Source organism: Balaenoptera borealis, assembly GCF_965194805.1.
Source record: "Balaenoptera borealis genome assembly, chromosome: 13".
Lineage (NCBI taxonomy): Eukaryota > Metazoa > Chordata > Mammalia > Artiodactyla > Balaenopteridae > Balaenoptera > Balaenoptera borealis.
Window position 1 is genome coordinate 68,309,966 of NC_138870.1, and position 15,060 is coordinate 68,325,025.

The 15,060-nt window shown below is 35.7% G+C and overlaps 1 protein-coding gene across 2 annotated transcripts in view; it reads right to left on the reverse strand.

Annotated features, from left to right (window-relative positions):
• Positions 1-15,060, reverse strand: part of LIN7A (lin-7 homolog A, crumbs cell polarity complex component) — a 217,981-nt gene that overhangs the window by 79,361 nt on the left and 123,560 nt on the right. The window lies entirely within an intron of this gene.

The following is a 15,060-nucleotide window of genomic DNA, read 5'->3' on the forward strand; positions in this document are numbered from 1 at the left end:
ATTTTATTAGAATCCAGTTATAATTCACTTTCTGAAATAAAGAGTCAAAAATATCTGGCAGTTAAGCAGGTGGTAACAGAGTAAATTTAACAGAATATTCTTTCAATCAGGAACTTCAGGAAGTAGTATTCTTTAATTTCTCTACACAGCCAGCAACCTTTCCCACATTGACTACATATGGGTTTATAGTTCTCAGAATAGTTAGCCCTGAGTATTTTTTAGAAAGATGTGTTACAGCACTGTCATCTTTGTATGACTGCATGTCTGTTGATATTTCCAAGTGGACAGGACCTAAAAAAAGTGATCAAGGTGTGTGAAGAAAATGATATCAAGGAAATCAGTGAAAGAAAAACAATGTATTCTATTGGGTGTTGCACAGAGATTAATTTCCCTTTCCTTTCCTGACCTTAAAGAAAGAGGAACATTACTACATTTAACGCAGAAGGTACACATCTGTCCACTGTCATCAAGGTGACACTTTTGTGGGCTACCCAGACCTCCATGATTTCCCTGTTACTATTGTCCTTGGCAACTGACCCCATCTTTCCAGAAGCAAGACTGAGAAGAGGAAGAATATGTGTGTCTGCTGGGCCCTAATCCCTCCCTCGGTGACTCTGAGGTAAATGGTTTATTGTGTTGTTTTTGTTGTTGCTTGGTTAGTTCTTTATTTGATTTTTATACTTGCGTATGTCTTTGCATAGCCCCTGAGAAATGTGCAAAGATGCCTTTAAAAATGACTGCTGTCAAAAATAGACCCAGAGACGTAGAAAACAAACTATGGCTACCCAAGGGGAAAGGGGCGGGGGGAGGGATAAATTAGGAGTTCGGGATTAACATATACACACTACTATATGTAAAATAGATAATCAACAAGACGTACTGTACACCACCAGGAACTGTACTCAATATTTTGTAATAAACTATAAAGGAAAAGAATGTGAAAAAATAGGTATATATATGTGTATAACTATTTTATGTGTAAAAATAGATATATATGTGAATTGTTTTGCTATACACCTGAAACTAACACATTGTAAATCAACTATATGTCAATAAACATAAATAAATAAATAATAAATTAAAGAAATAAAAATGACTGCTGTCTCTTGCCTATTAACTCGTAGGACTGGACGCTATGATTGCACCTCCAGCTGCTAGCAATGTGGGAATGGAGAGCAAAGTAATTTTTGGCTGCACTTTAGCCAGTAGGCCAAGTCTGGGATGTATTTCTGCTGACCTACAGGAAACAGCAGCATGGAGAAAATGCAGTTCAAAAGTTTCCAAGTATCAGGCTTAATAAATATTTGGGGTCTCTTATAATATGGCCAACAAGTAGACATGAGAATACAAGGTAGTTTTGGAAGACAAGATTACCTGTAACAGTTTTCTTTTCTCTTTATCTAGGAGAGCAGGCCTTCTCCCTAAAGCTGTGGCTATTGGTTGAAATGGTTTTCCTGTCTGTAGAGCTAACTTATTAGGAAAAGGACTATGGGCACATTTGAATAGATAAGCATATTTGTGATGGATCCTGAAACACATGTGCTAAAGCTTGGTCTTAAAAATACTAAATTAAAACAGAAACAGACTCACAGATCTAGGAAACAAATTAGTGGTTGTCAAAGGGTAGAGGGATTGGGTGAGGTGCAATATAGGTAAAGGGGATTAAGAGGTACAAACTGATAGGCATAAAATAAGTAAGTTACAAGGCTGTAAACTACAGCACTGGGAATCTAGCCAACATTTTATAACTTTGTTTGGAGTATAATCTATAAAAATATCAAATCACTATGTTGTGCATCTGAAACTAATATAATATTGTAAATCATCTAACTATACTTCCAAAAAAAAAAAAAAGCCCTAAGTTATTCCAGAAGGGACTGACATTTTCTAGAAATGTCATAACTGTTTTGGTGATATAATGCCAAGTATACACTGATTAGTAACTAGATTTTTACATTGCCTTCTGGAAATTTGTATAACAAATATATGATACAATATATTACAAAAACACAATACATTGTCTTGTGTTAAATGAGGCAAAGAAAGAACCAGAAGCAAAAATTTTAAATAACGTTGTTGGTATACATGGAACACTGATATGAATAGGAATTATGGAAATGGAATCATGATACAATTTTCCAATCATTTTAGCTCATTACCAATAAGTAGTGAAACAAATGTTTCATTGTTTCTACATTGCATAATGTTCTACTTTTGCCACTGTCCTTAACAAGTGGAACCAGAACTAGACTCGGATTCAGGAGACTTTGATTCTGTACTAATTCAGGCACTAACTAGCTTGAAAGACCATGTAAACTTTCTGGATCTTATTTTCTCATCTATAAAATTAAGAGGTTATAATAAATCAAGATGCCAAATGGATCAGTTTCAGAGGATTTACCAGCTCCTGAATTTTTAAAAAATATTTGCACATGTACGTATTCTTGGAAAAATGGTCCATAATTTTACCAGATTCACAATCACCAGAATCACAAAGAAGTTTATAACTCCCCAAAGGTAAGAAGCACAGGACTAAGTGCTTCCTAAGATTCCTTTTATACCCTATACATATTATTTAATTTTATGTCAAATACGGTTACTACATGAGAACCCACCTGTTACATATTTGCACATTTATACCAACATATATATTTATGCAAATACATAAAGAGCCTTGAAATTTGAATCTAATTACAAGTCAGTTTTCAAGGTTGGAAACAACTTTTAAATGTAAATAAAATTTTGGTTCTAATTACAGGTCGCCTTTCAAAGTTGAAAGCCATTTTAATGTGAGTAAGATCTTATTCTGAACTAGAGGTGTCATCATGTTTTGTCTGGGATTTGTATGAACTCAGAGTCCTATTTGAAATTCAAGACTTATAAAAATCAAATATATGCTTGTCTACTAATGAAAATGAGCCATCTTAATGAATTTCTTCATGCACCCAACAGATATTTATTAAATGCTCATTATAATAGACACTATACTAGGTGCTAATTTTACTGTGATGACTGAAACATTCTCTGCCTTCATTCTCGTAAGATAGATGACTTTACTTTAAACCCTTTATTAACCTTGATGAAAGAAATAGAAAGAGACCCACAAATTGTGAACGTGAAACTATGCTCTGAGAACATTAGGCTATGTTCTCTTTTTTTTTCCTTCCCTCCTTGGACCTCAGGTGCAAAGAACAGAATTGGAGTTACCATAATCTTTCATTTATGGCACATACGCATCCTTGTCCACTGATCCATGAATGGCTTGCTCTTATTAATTTACTTTTACACATTAGCAAGCACTGACAAACCTCCCAATGAAACAAAAGCTAGGATCACCACCTGCAAGAATTAGAACTATGGCTCGCTCCCTGCCGCTCCCACCCACCCCCATATTCATTGCCTTGGATCTCCCAAATGAGAAAAGTAGGGAAATAATGAAGGGATAGATAAATTGATCAATTAATCAGAAAACCCAGAAACAGATCCCTGTGTATAGTTTTTGGTGTATATTAATGTAATAGATCAAGGAGGAAATTATGGATTATTTAATAAATAGAGCTGGAAATATTTACCCTTATAGATAAAAAAAGAAAAAAAAATGGATCCCTACCTCACACTATACAAAAATCAACTTTAGATAGTTTAAGGACATAAATTTTAAAAATAAAATTTTTACTTTTAGTAGAAATTATAGGTGAATATCTTTTAGACACTGGTGTAGGGAAATATTTCTGAGGTGAGATACCAAAATAGCATTGATTATTTAAAAAATGATCAATGTGAATATTTAAAATTTAACAATTTTAAGACATCTTAAAGACAAGTTACAAAGTAGCAGAATACATTCACTATATACACCACCAGTAAAGAATTGATAACAAGAATATATTAAATATATATATGTATACATACATATATAAAAGCACAAACTAGTAGAAAAATACATGAACAGATGTTTCACAGAAAAAGAAACATATATCCAATAATCACAAGAAGGGATAGTCAACAATTTAGTGATCAGTTAAATACAAATGATGACTGCAATGAGATCCATTTTAGTTATTCATCTGGTAAAAGTTTAAATGTCTCATATGCCAAGAGTTGGAGCTAATGTGAGTATGCACCTTCTATATTGCTTTCTGGGGTATAAATTAGAGCAACCAAGCTTAAAAATTGGCATTACCTCTTAAAGTTGAACAGTTTTACACCTTATGAACCAGAAATTCCACATCTACATATATATCCAAGAGAAGTCTTAGTCATCTAATAAATAAATAAATGCATGTATGTTAATAGCCGCACCAATGATCATAGTGAAAAGCTGGAAACAGCTCAATGCTCTCCAATGGGAGAGTGAATTAATAAACATTTACACAATGGAATATCACACAACAGTCAAAACAAGTGAATCACAGCAACACACACACACACAGTTTGAATCTTAGCACTGATATTAAGTGAAAAAAAAAAATCCCCAAAGATTTCGTTAGCATGATACCTTATTGTAACATTTTAAACACATAAAATTAAAATAAATGTGTTTGAGGATTAAACACAGGCACTCAGACTATATAAAAATCAAGGAAATGATGCATACAAGATGTGGTGGTCAGTTTTTAACCCTAAGTCTTCTATGAAAGAAAAAAAGGAAGAAAAGAATGAAGAAGGGAAACAAAGAAGGGAGGGAGGAAGTTAAGTGCCTTGCATATATTTGAATTACAAGTGATACTAATTTCATTCCCTTTTCTATGTACAAATCACACTCAGGGATAACAGCAAGCTGGTTAAAATTGCCGATTTGTAACTTAACATCCATTTTAGATGGCTTGTACAAATGGACTTGTCTACACATGTGTTGGCAATACTGAAGCAAGAAAAGGCTAAATGACTTGTTCACTGAGAGAAAAAAGTTATCATCCGTGGTGCCAAAAATAGAAGTTCTGATTTGCAGTCCTATGATCTCAACAGAAGACAGAATGTTCACTTTATCTGACTCATATAAATCACAGCTTCTCTGAGGACTCTATTATTTTGAACTGCTGTGTAAGTACATGTAATTACAAGCTTCTGGAAATATGTACTGTTTATCATTTGTAGTAGCAAATAGAAAGGCTAGAGCTGAGTATTTACCCAACAGCGATGCTAACAGCCTTCAGAGTCATTACAGACTATTTGTAAGGGTCTGTTTAGATATTGTTAAGATCAATGACCCATTAGTGCAATTATACTCTAAGATGGTTCCTGCCACACAGACCCTGTTCGTGCTACCAGAAAGTGATATGTTGATGTTATAAACATGCCTTACATTGCTAAAAATGTGTCTTCTCTCTGAAAAAGCTGCAGGAATAGAACTCTAACTATAGTTTACAAATTCTGTTTCCAGTGAGTGATGCAGTCATTTTGTTTTTGCAATTTCCTGTGATAAAATTATAGATTAGTTTCTCCAAAAAGCTCAATAAAATGAGTACACTTATTCTTTTATTATTTTTATCCGTTTAGAAATATTTATAGTGTCTGTCTTTCCCACCCCATTCATACAGTCTCACATAGTCATATATTCCTACCATGCATATATACTCAGCTTTACATAATTCCATGTAATCTACGTAAAGAAAAACATTAGGGACTTCCCTGGTGGTGCAGTGGTTAAGAATCCGCCTGCCAATGCAGGGGACACAGGTTTGATCCCTGGTCTGGGAAGATCACACATGCCGTGGAGTAACTAAGCCCGTGCGCCACAACTACTGAAGCCTGCGCACCTAGAGCCCGTGCTCTGCAACAAGAGAAGCCACCACACAACAACGAGTAGCCCCCGCCCTCCGCAGTTAGAGAAAGCCCATGCGTAGCAACGAAGACCCAACGCAGCCATAAATAAATAAATAAATAAATAAATATTTAAAAAGAAAAACATTAATTACTTGCTGTGTAACTATGTATAGATTCATAGAATTGGAAGGACCTTAGAATTAGAGATGAACTAGTCATGTAGTTTCTCAACTGATACCATCATCCTTTATTAGAGAGTTTTCTTCAGTTTTTGAGGGATGGGGGTGGGAGGAGATATCATAGACCCTTTTGAGAATCTAATGAAGTTATGGTGTTATCCCAAGAAAATACATGTGTAAATGTTTATGTCTTTTTTTTTTTTTGCCTTTGACATTGAGTCATTTCACAAAGGATAATGTGACTCTTTTTCCGTAAAAATTAATGGCTGTTCCCTGGAAAATATAATTCCAAATTAAACAAATCATATAAAAAAGAAAACTTTGTGCCTGCTTAAAGTATGTTTCAATAAGAAGGCTGTTTTATTTGGTTTAGAAAAAGCTAATATTTGGAGTTATCGTTTACATGGAAATATTTATGTCATTTTTAGTATCCAATCAATGAGAGTCTGGTTTCATAGCAGCAAGTGCTCAAAGCGGCAGCTCACATCACTTTCAATAGCAAAGTCAGTTAAACACTTTATCAGAGCAGAGTAGCCTTCTATTGACACCTGAGCTTTCTCTAATACACTTCAAGTTGAATTCAGGTTCTACCAAATCCTTTATCCTCAAGTCAAATGATGTTATTTTTGGAAAGGTTGGTGTCAACTATGCAGCCTCTGTCAGCAAGGAATGACGTTTAAATCCTTTTTACATTTAAATCATCTAAGCAGAAGTAACCTTTAAAAGAGTTTTGCAGGCTTTCCAGTTGTTGTAGATCTTCCCGTGGATAAACTGACAAGGCTTTCTCCGTTTCAGCTCCCTTTCCCTCACAGATATCCTTCTTTCAGCACTGGAAATGTCACAAATTTTCAGCTCTAAAATCTCTCCCTCCAAAATGGCAGCTGTTTCCAACAACAACTGTACACAATCAGCAAATCTGGAATCTAGGGACTAGCCTCCTTCTTATGGCCTAACATCTCTACAATAAAATCTAGCCTCGAATGAACCTCTCTTGTCAATTTTTTCTAAGATATAGCAATCTTTCACTTAAAAAATAAACATATTGAAATTTCTGACCCAAGTTCAACCAAGAGCATTAACACATCTTCTGGAAAGCCAAGAAACTTCTGTCAGTAAAAAGAACACATTTTGCTCCATTCCTAAATAAAAACTTGAAAATATAGGTTCCAGGCTGTATCTGTCAAATTACTGGACCACTTTCCACAGAGCAGGCAAGGCATCTTTTGGGATTATTGTCAGAGTCTTTGACATTAATGCACCCTGATGTTGAAAGTAATAAGTCTCTATGAAAAGTAGAATGTCCGTCTTCTTCAACACACTAATCAAGCTGGATGCTAGACCCAGAAACTCCATATGTACTCCTCAGGTACACACAGTATCAAGATTTTTCTTCCATTAGGAGTTTTGCTTAACAAAGAAACTTTTCACTGTTAGAACAACTTGGCCTTTAAAATATCCATGGGGTAACTCTCTCTCTCTCTCTCTCTCTCTCTCACACACACACACACACACACACACAAACAACAGGATATCATCATTCACAAGATAGATAAAAATCAGAACTTTACTGAAACAATCATAGTTTTCACCCAATTGCATGCCAAGTGGAAATGGCACAGCTATTATTTTTACCATAACTGGCTTCAAAATATTAGCAAAATGCCAAAGTTCAGAAGTAGGTTATAGCAAGTGAACAGAGGCACTCTTTTAATTTTTTGTTGTTTTTCTCAGCAACCCACCAGTTCAAACATTTCTAGAGTGCATGATTTGATCAAGCTTTCCCCAATTATTTAATGCTTTCTTTTGCTTGGAAATGTGTCAAGACACACTGGCACAAATATAAGTTTTAGTAAATTTTCACTTTTTAAAAATTGAGGTTTTTCTGTAGAAAACAAAAATTCTATATTCTGTGATGTATTTTCAGGATGCTCAGAAATAAGCTTTCTTGACTTCAGGCTCTTGTTGGCAGGAAACTTACCACACTAGAAACAGTCTGGTTTTTGTGCCCCATCACATTTAGCAATGCAAATAAAATCAAAGGAAATGTAAGAGCCACCAAGCTTTCTTTTCTTTGTCATCTGCCAACTTAAGTTCAGTATGAACAGAAAGATATGCATGAACATAATTTCAGATACGTTTTTGTTAATTCTGACAAATGTAATGCTATTCTAAATGCTACTATATGACAAGGATGATAATTTTACATAATGAGTCCATGCCACTCTATCCATATTTAAAGTAAAACATTAAAAAACATATTTTGCCATAAAAATTTTTGCACATAAAGAGAAGGAAATAAAAATAAATCTTATATATATTTGCTCTTACCACACCTACAACATGAAGCCTATACATGACCTTAAGTTAAAAACTCTTGTTCTAAAGTAATCTGAAATATGACCAAATAACCTCTGTTGTCATTAACTTCTCATCATATGACAAGGTTTCCAGATTCCTTACGATATTGGTTTATTCTAAAACCACTCCAGATTGTCAACATTTTTCTTAAAATGTTGTCTATTAAAAAAAAATTCTAGGGACTTCCCAGGTGGCACAGTGGTTAAGAATCCGCCTGCCAATGCAGGGGACGCATGTTCAATCCCTGGTCCGGGAAGATCCCACATGCCGCGGGGCAACTAAGCCCATGCACCACAACTACTGAGCCTGCGCTCTAGAGCCCGTGAGCCACAACTACTGAAGTCTACACGCCTAGAGCCCGTGCTCCACAACAAGAGAAGCCACCGCAGTGAGAAGCCCACACACCACAACGAAGAGTAGCCCCCACTCGCTGCAACTAGAGAAAAGTCCACACACAGCAACAAAGACCAAACACAGCCAAAAATAAATAAAATTTTTTTAAAAAAGCAATCGTGTATAAAAAAATTCTACATTTGTTTGATTAATAACTAAAGAACTATTATTTTCTATATTTGTAACTAATATTTCTATTAAAACATATTAAAATTTTGTGTTGTCACTAAAACCACTAATTATTTCACCAAAATAAGTACCATTTCTTAACTAGTTACTCTTTTAGCTAGGCACTATATTAGTCAAGGTATTTTATACTTTTTATCTCATTTGATCTAGTATTCCCAACAGTCCCAGGAAGTTATTTTATGTTTAAAAAAAAAAAAGTTAAACAAAACCAAGATCATAGAGATTAAGTAACTTGCACAAGATCACATAATTAAATGGCCAAGCAAAAATTTGAATCCAGGTTATCTGAATCCATTGTCAATGCTCTTTCTGATTCCATGTAATGTTCTTCCTATCTTTCCATTATATTACAGTACATTATGCCATGATTAGCATCAACCAGCCTTCCTTCTTTCTTCCCTTCTCCCTTCCTTCCTTCTTTCCTTCCTCTTCCTTTCTCTTCCTTTTTTCCTCTCACTCTCCCTTCCTCCAACTCTTCTTTCTCCATCTGTGTATCCTTGTTTCATCTCATCTTGTCGCTACTGACCCAAGGATATGTCTTCTTAAAGTAATTAGAAATCTATATGCTATTATACAACCAATCATTAGCTTTCTCATAAAGCTCATTACATTTGCCATCTGCATTTTCATGCACACAGTAGATTAAGATGCTGTACAAAACAGCATCAAGAACGAGCACTTGAGTCATAAAGTTACGGCCCATGAGATTGTGGAATTAGGATGCAATGGCTCAATTTATTTTAATGCATGACAGTGGGGCAATGAATATGTCTATTAGTCTTATGGGTTTTCTTAGATCTAGTCTACAGAAACTACCATTTCTATTCCCATCTGTTAACTATTTCCTGACTTACCAAAACACTGTACCCAGTAATAATTTGGGACTCTACTCTTTAATAATAATAGCATCCACTGATTGTGTAATTATTGGCTACCAGACTGTACTAGGAGGTTTTACATGTATGATCTCTAATTATCAGAATCACCTCAAGGCTGATGGTATTACTCCCACTATTAAAAACTGACAAAATTTTAGAGAGGTCAAAAATAAGTAGCTAAGTTGGGATTCGAACATTGGTAAACTTGACTACAACACAGCTCTAATGACTTTGCTGCTCCGTCTGATCTGACAAAATGTCTAGCAGTGACATTTTCCACATATTACTGGTGGAAGGCATGGTGGTGATAATTCTCAATCTATACATCCCTCCAAAAAAAAAAAATCTCATCGGAAACTAAGGGCACTTAAATAGCAGACTGATACATTCCAACTATTTCTTCTATGTTGATTATACCTTCAAGTCTATAAAACAAAGAAAACCCTTCATAAAGAACTGGTGTGAGACTTAGATAGGGTGGGAGGTAGTGCTGGAGGGTTAATGAGCTCCATCCTAAGGAAGAAAAAAAAGAGTAGGAGCAAATGGGAGATAAGCTAGAAGCAAACGTAATCTATGACCAAAGTGTCTCAACATTTAAAAATGTATGAGCCATCTAATGGGCATTGGTACACTATATCAGATAATAATTTCACATAGTTTTAAAAAGATTTATCACAGCTTACTAAAAATACAACATAGTTTTTAAAAATTAATTTTGTTTTATAGCAGTAAAAGGGTTGATACTGCTTATAACCTTTTTCCAAGGTAAATTTGGCTTGATGACTATTTTATTTTTTACTTTTTTTTTTTAAACTATGAAAATGGAGAGGCATGATTTAATAGAAAACATATTGGAGTTTGATGACTATTTTAGTATCAGTCAGGATAGCTTGAGTTTTGCTGTGGTACCATAACCCCAACATCTTGGGGGCTTCAAGTAACAAAGGTTTACTTCTTGCTGATCCTACATGTTCATTAAGAGTTAGCTAAAGCCTGCATTTCTCATTTTCCCACTCTGTAATCCAGGCTGATTGATCATTTATCATATAAAACATCACTAGTCATATGAAAAGGAAAGGGAACATAGCAAATACTGCAATGACTCAAAGGTTTCCATGAGGAAGTGGCAAGCACCCTTCCACTCACATTTCCTTAGTCAAAGCAGTCGTCATGGGCTTCCCTGGTGGTGCAGTGGTTGAGAATCTGCCTGCCAATGCAGGGGACACAGGTTCGAGCCCTGGTCTGAGAAGATCGCACACGCCATGGAGCAACTGGGCCCGTGAGCCACAATTACTGAGCCTGCGCGTCTGGAGCCTGTGCTCCGCAACAAGAGAGGCCGCGATAGTGAGAGGCCCACGCACGGGGATGAAGAGTGGCCCCCGCTCGCCGCAACTAAAGAAAGCCCTTGCACATAAACAAAGACCCAACACAGCCAAAAATAAATAAATAAATAAATTTATTAAAAAAAAAAAAAAAAGCAGTTGTCATAGCCACATGTAGCTGAAGGGAGGATGGAGAAGTCCAACTGTAATGTGTCCTAAGAAGGAGAGGAGAATTGGAATATTTTTCAATAATCCACTATCACAGAATGATAGCTTCTGTGTAGAGTTGGTTTTATTTTCTTATTCTATAGTTCTATTGTATATAGAAAATACTAGCACATACCATCTGGTGATCGGCCAAGGAAGGCAGTTTTGGGTAACTATGTCATTCAGTTCTGTATATTTGGTTCAAATATGCAAGCGACAGGCATAAATGTAGGAGTAAGTCCTCACCACGGTCTGCTCTCAGCCGCACAGCATACACCAGATCAGTGAGCATATCACTCTGGAAAGCAGGAAGCCTGAAGGCTTTAAAACTTGGAAGCTAATGTTAGTAAATAGATGGCTGATTCTGTTTGTTCGTGTGTTTTTTTTATCATTTTAGTTTCAGAAGTAATTTTTTGGTATTCTGTTGCAGAAACTGGATTTTCTCTTAAAATATGACCATTCATATACTATTGATTTCTTACTCTGAAGCACAAGAATATAAAGTGTTGGGGAAAAGTCCATCTTTTGGCAATTGAGCTATCTGAACGGCAATTTAATTCTCTTGGGAAATTATCTTATCCAAAACTCAACATTTTATAATCCTTTTATTTCAACCCTTATTTTTCCTTATATTTTAATTTATAAGTTTGGGTCATTCAAGCTAATTAATACAGTAATGAACTGAAACTTGAAGAAGCCACTTAAAGCGGCAGAGATGATTTTTACTGGGAATCAGTAGCATAGATTTTTAAATTTCATCTCTCATTCAAAACTTTGTGTGAACTTTCTTTTGTCAGCCGGTACCTCTCACTTTGGAAAAGCAGCATCACCTGTCACCCCATTTCTCTGCCATGTACTCCGAAATAACTTGCACCGAATAGGTACAATTGAATTATTAATCAGGTCCTGTTAAGATCACTGAGCAAAAAAACACAAGCAAGGTAAGTACTGCCAACTACTATCTGTATTCTGTGAATAAAGCTGGGTGTGGATTATCATTCAAGTGCAACTCATTTATTAACAGATCAATGCCTTTCTTAGTTGTATACATAGGTGGTCTCATTTCAGTACTGATCTCAACAAAACTTTTTCAGTCTTTGTTACAGAGTACAGAAAAATAGTTAAGTAGAGAAAACACTTAATCTCTTTTAATCATCCACATTCATTAAAAAACCAAATAAAATTTCATGAAACTATTCTTCCCACATAAGTGCTGCACATATGCCAGAAGCTGATTTGGTGGTTTCATCCAAATGTAAAGCAAAATATGGGATTGCCTCAACACGAAACAATAACTACTGTCACACATGTGTATGGCAAAAACAAAACTGGCAATAGCTTGTCCTGCTTTCTTTTAAAGCATTATTTGGGCTTTACAGTCTTGTTGGCAGTGGTGTGACCTGTACCTGTTTTTGCTCTGGTAAGTGCAACTAAGAAGGGTGCCTCTGTAGTTCTTGTTCTTTTCTCCAACTGTCCTGACAACATTTATAACTTTCTCACTGGAAAGTGTTAACTGGCAAATATTTCTGAAAAGCCAAATAATTTAACCACAGAAATTCTGAGCATTATTTGAATAAGAAACCAAAACTTCAAAGGTTTCATGCCAGCATAACAGGCAGTACCCAAGAAACCAGGAGTGAAATTAGATGTTATTTTCAGGTATTCATCATCTTATATCATTGTACTTCCTAGTTGTACTTTATTGGCTTGTGGATTCACCTGTCTGGCAAAATGTATTCATATTTTATATTTTTATTCAAGAAATTTTCACTAGATGGATTTGCAATATTATTCAATGATTCAGAATTTTTGTATACATATAGGCTTCACACTTTTATCACTACTTCCCACAGTTAGTGTAAAACAACCCCATAAGAATAATAAAAATCCCAGACGTAACAAATATAAACAATACTATGCAACTGGTATGAAATGTTAGCCGAGATGAAGGGACCAAATCAATTTCTATATAACATGTATTGCCTTTAAGAACAAAATTATTACTAAGGACGGTGCTGTGAACATAAAATTAATCTTCTTAGCCCAAATTTATAAAATGTAAGGTAGATAAATTATATCATCTCTTTTTCCCCTCTGAAATTTTTGGACCGCTTATAGATCAGTTATAGATTTGCATGGACCACTAATGATAAACATAGCACACTTTACCACAGAGTTCGTAAGATATATTTATAATGCCTATACAATGTCTCCATATTTCTTTTCATTTATTTTTTTTTAATCCCATCCTCTTTTTCCTTACCAAGGTCTTTAAAGAAGAAGGCCTGTGTGTTTATGTGAACAGATATCTATATCGCATTTACATCTCCAGCATCAGCTTCTCCCCTAAGCTTCAGACTTAGATACCTGCCAGACATCTTTACATGGATGTCTGAAAAGGACCATCAATTTACTATGCCCAGAACAGAGCTCTTGTATAGTCTTCTCCAAACCTGGTCCACCCCCAGAGATTCCCACCTCATTATATCACCACTGATCCAATTGTTCAAGTCCAAACCTAAGAATCCATTGAGACGCCTCTCTCTCATCCATATATCCAATATGTAAATGCTTATTGTCTTTATTCTCAAAAACATACATATCGAATTTCACAACTCCCCACTACGTGCGCTGCTGTCACCTTGGTCCAGGCTGCCATCATCTCATCTCTTACTTGACCTACTCCTCACCTTATTACTGGTCTCTCTTATTTCTACTCTTGCACAGACACTTGTATTCTCTCAGTAGTCAGAGGAATATTTGTAAAAAGCTAATCAGGTGAGGTCAAAACTCTCCAAGGGCTTCCTATCATGCTTAGGATAGAGTCCGGTGTTCTTACCATGGCCTGCGAGGCCTTGTGTGATCTGCTCTCCAGCTGCCTCTAGGAAGCCTACCTTCCTTATTTCACTGTTCCTTCCATGGATTGAGATAATTCTTGCCTCTGTGTTTTTTCACTTGTGATTTCCTCTGCCTGGAACACTATACCCCCCTGATACCTGTGTGACTTGTTCCGTTACTTCAATTAGGTTATTTTCTGACCACCCTAATTTAATAGAGCCCTACCCGTACTCCCTTAATCCTGCTTTATTTCTCTCCATAGTCTTGTCACTTTCTGATATTGTATTATATATTTATTTATCATCATTTTCTCACTGGAATGTAAGTTCCATAAAAGTAGAGACTTTGCACTGATCACAAGCCAAATTCCCAGTGAGCAGAGAGAGATATCTGATGGTTCCTATTCTTTAGTTAGTTCTGTGGAAATAGAAAGGTGATAGGATATCTAAGATGAAAAGTCAGCCACCAAATCTCAGGGGAGTAGCACTCTGTGAATGAAGAGAGTACATAGGGGACTTAGCCTTAGTCTACAGAGTGACTACAGGAGGCCTGTGGAGTTTCTACATATCTTATACCTTTCCCACTGAGCAGCTGATGGCCGAAAATTCATACACTTTGAGGAAGTTTCTTTCAGTCTTCAGTCAAATTCATCGATTAAAGCTTAGAGATAGAATTATGGTTATTTCCTTAAGCTGTGCTCATTATAAACAAAAATTAAGTAGTTAACAACTTCACTTAATAAAGATTTAGCACAAGCACAGTCTAAGTCAAATCCCAGCAAAATCCAAATATTAACCACATTGGGTAGGCTATGGTTTAAATATGTAGTGAGAGAGGTCTTGTGTGTCTCTGCCTTAGGCACTTGAGGTTTTTTCACTTAGTGAGAGCTCATAAACTAGCACTGTTGAGGCATAGAATATGCATTACCCA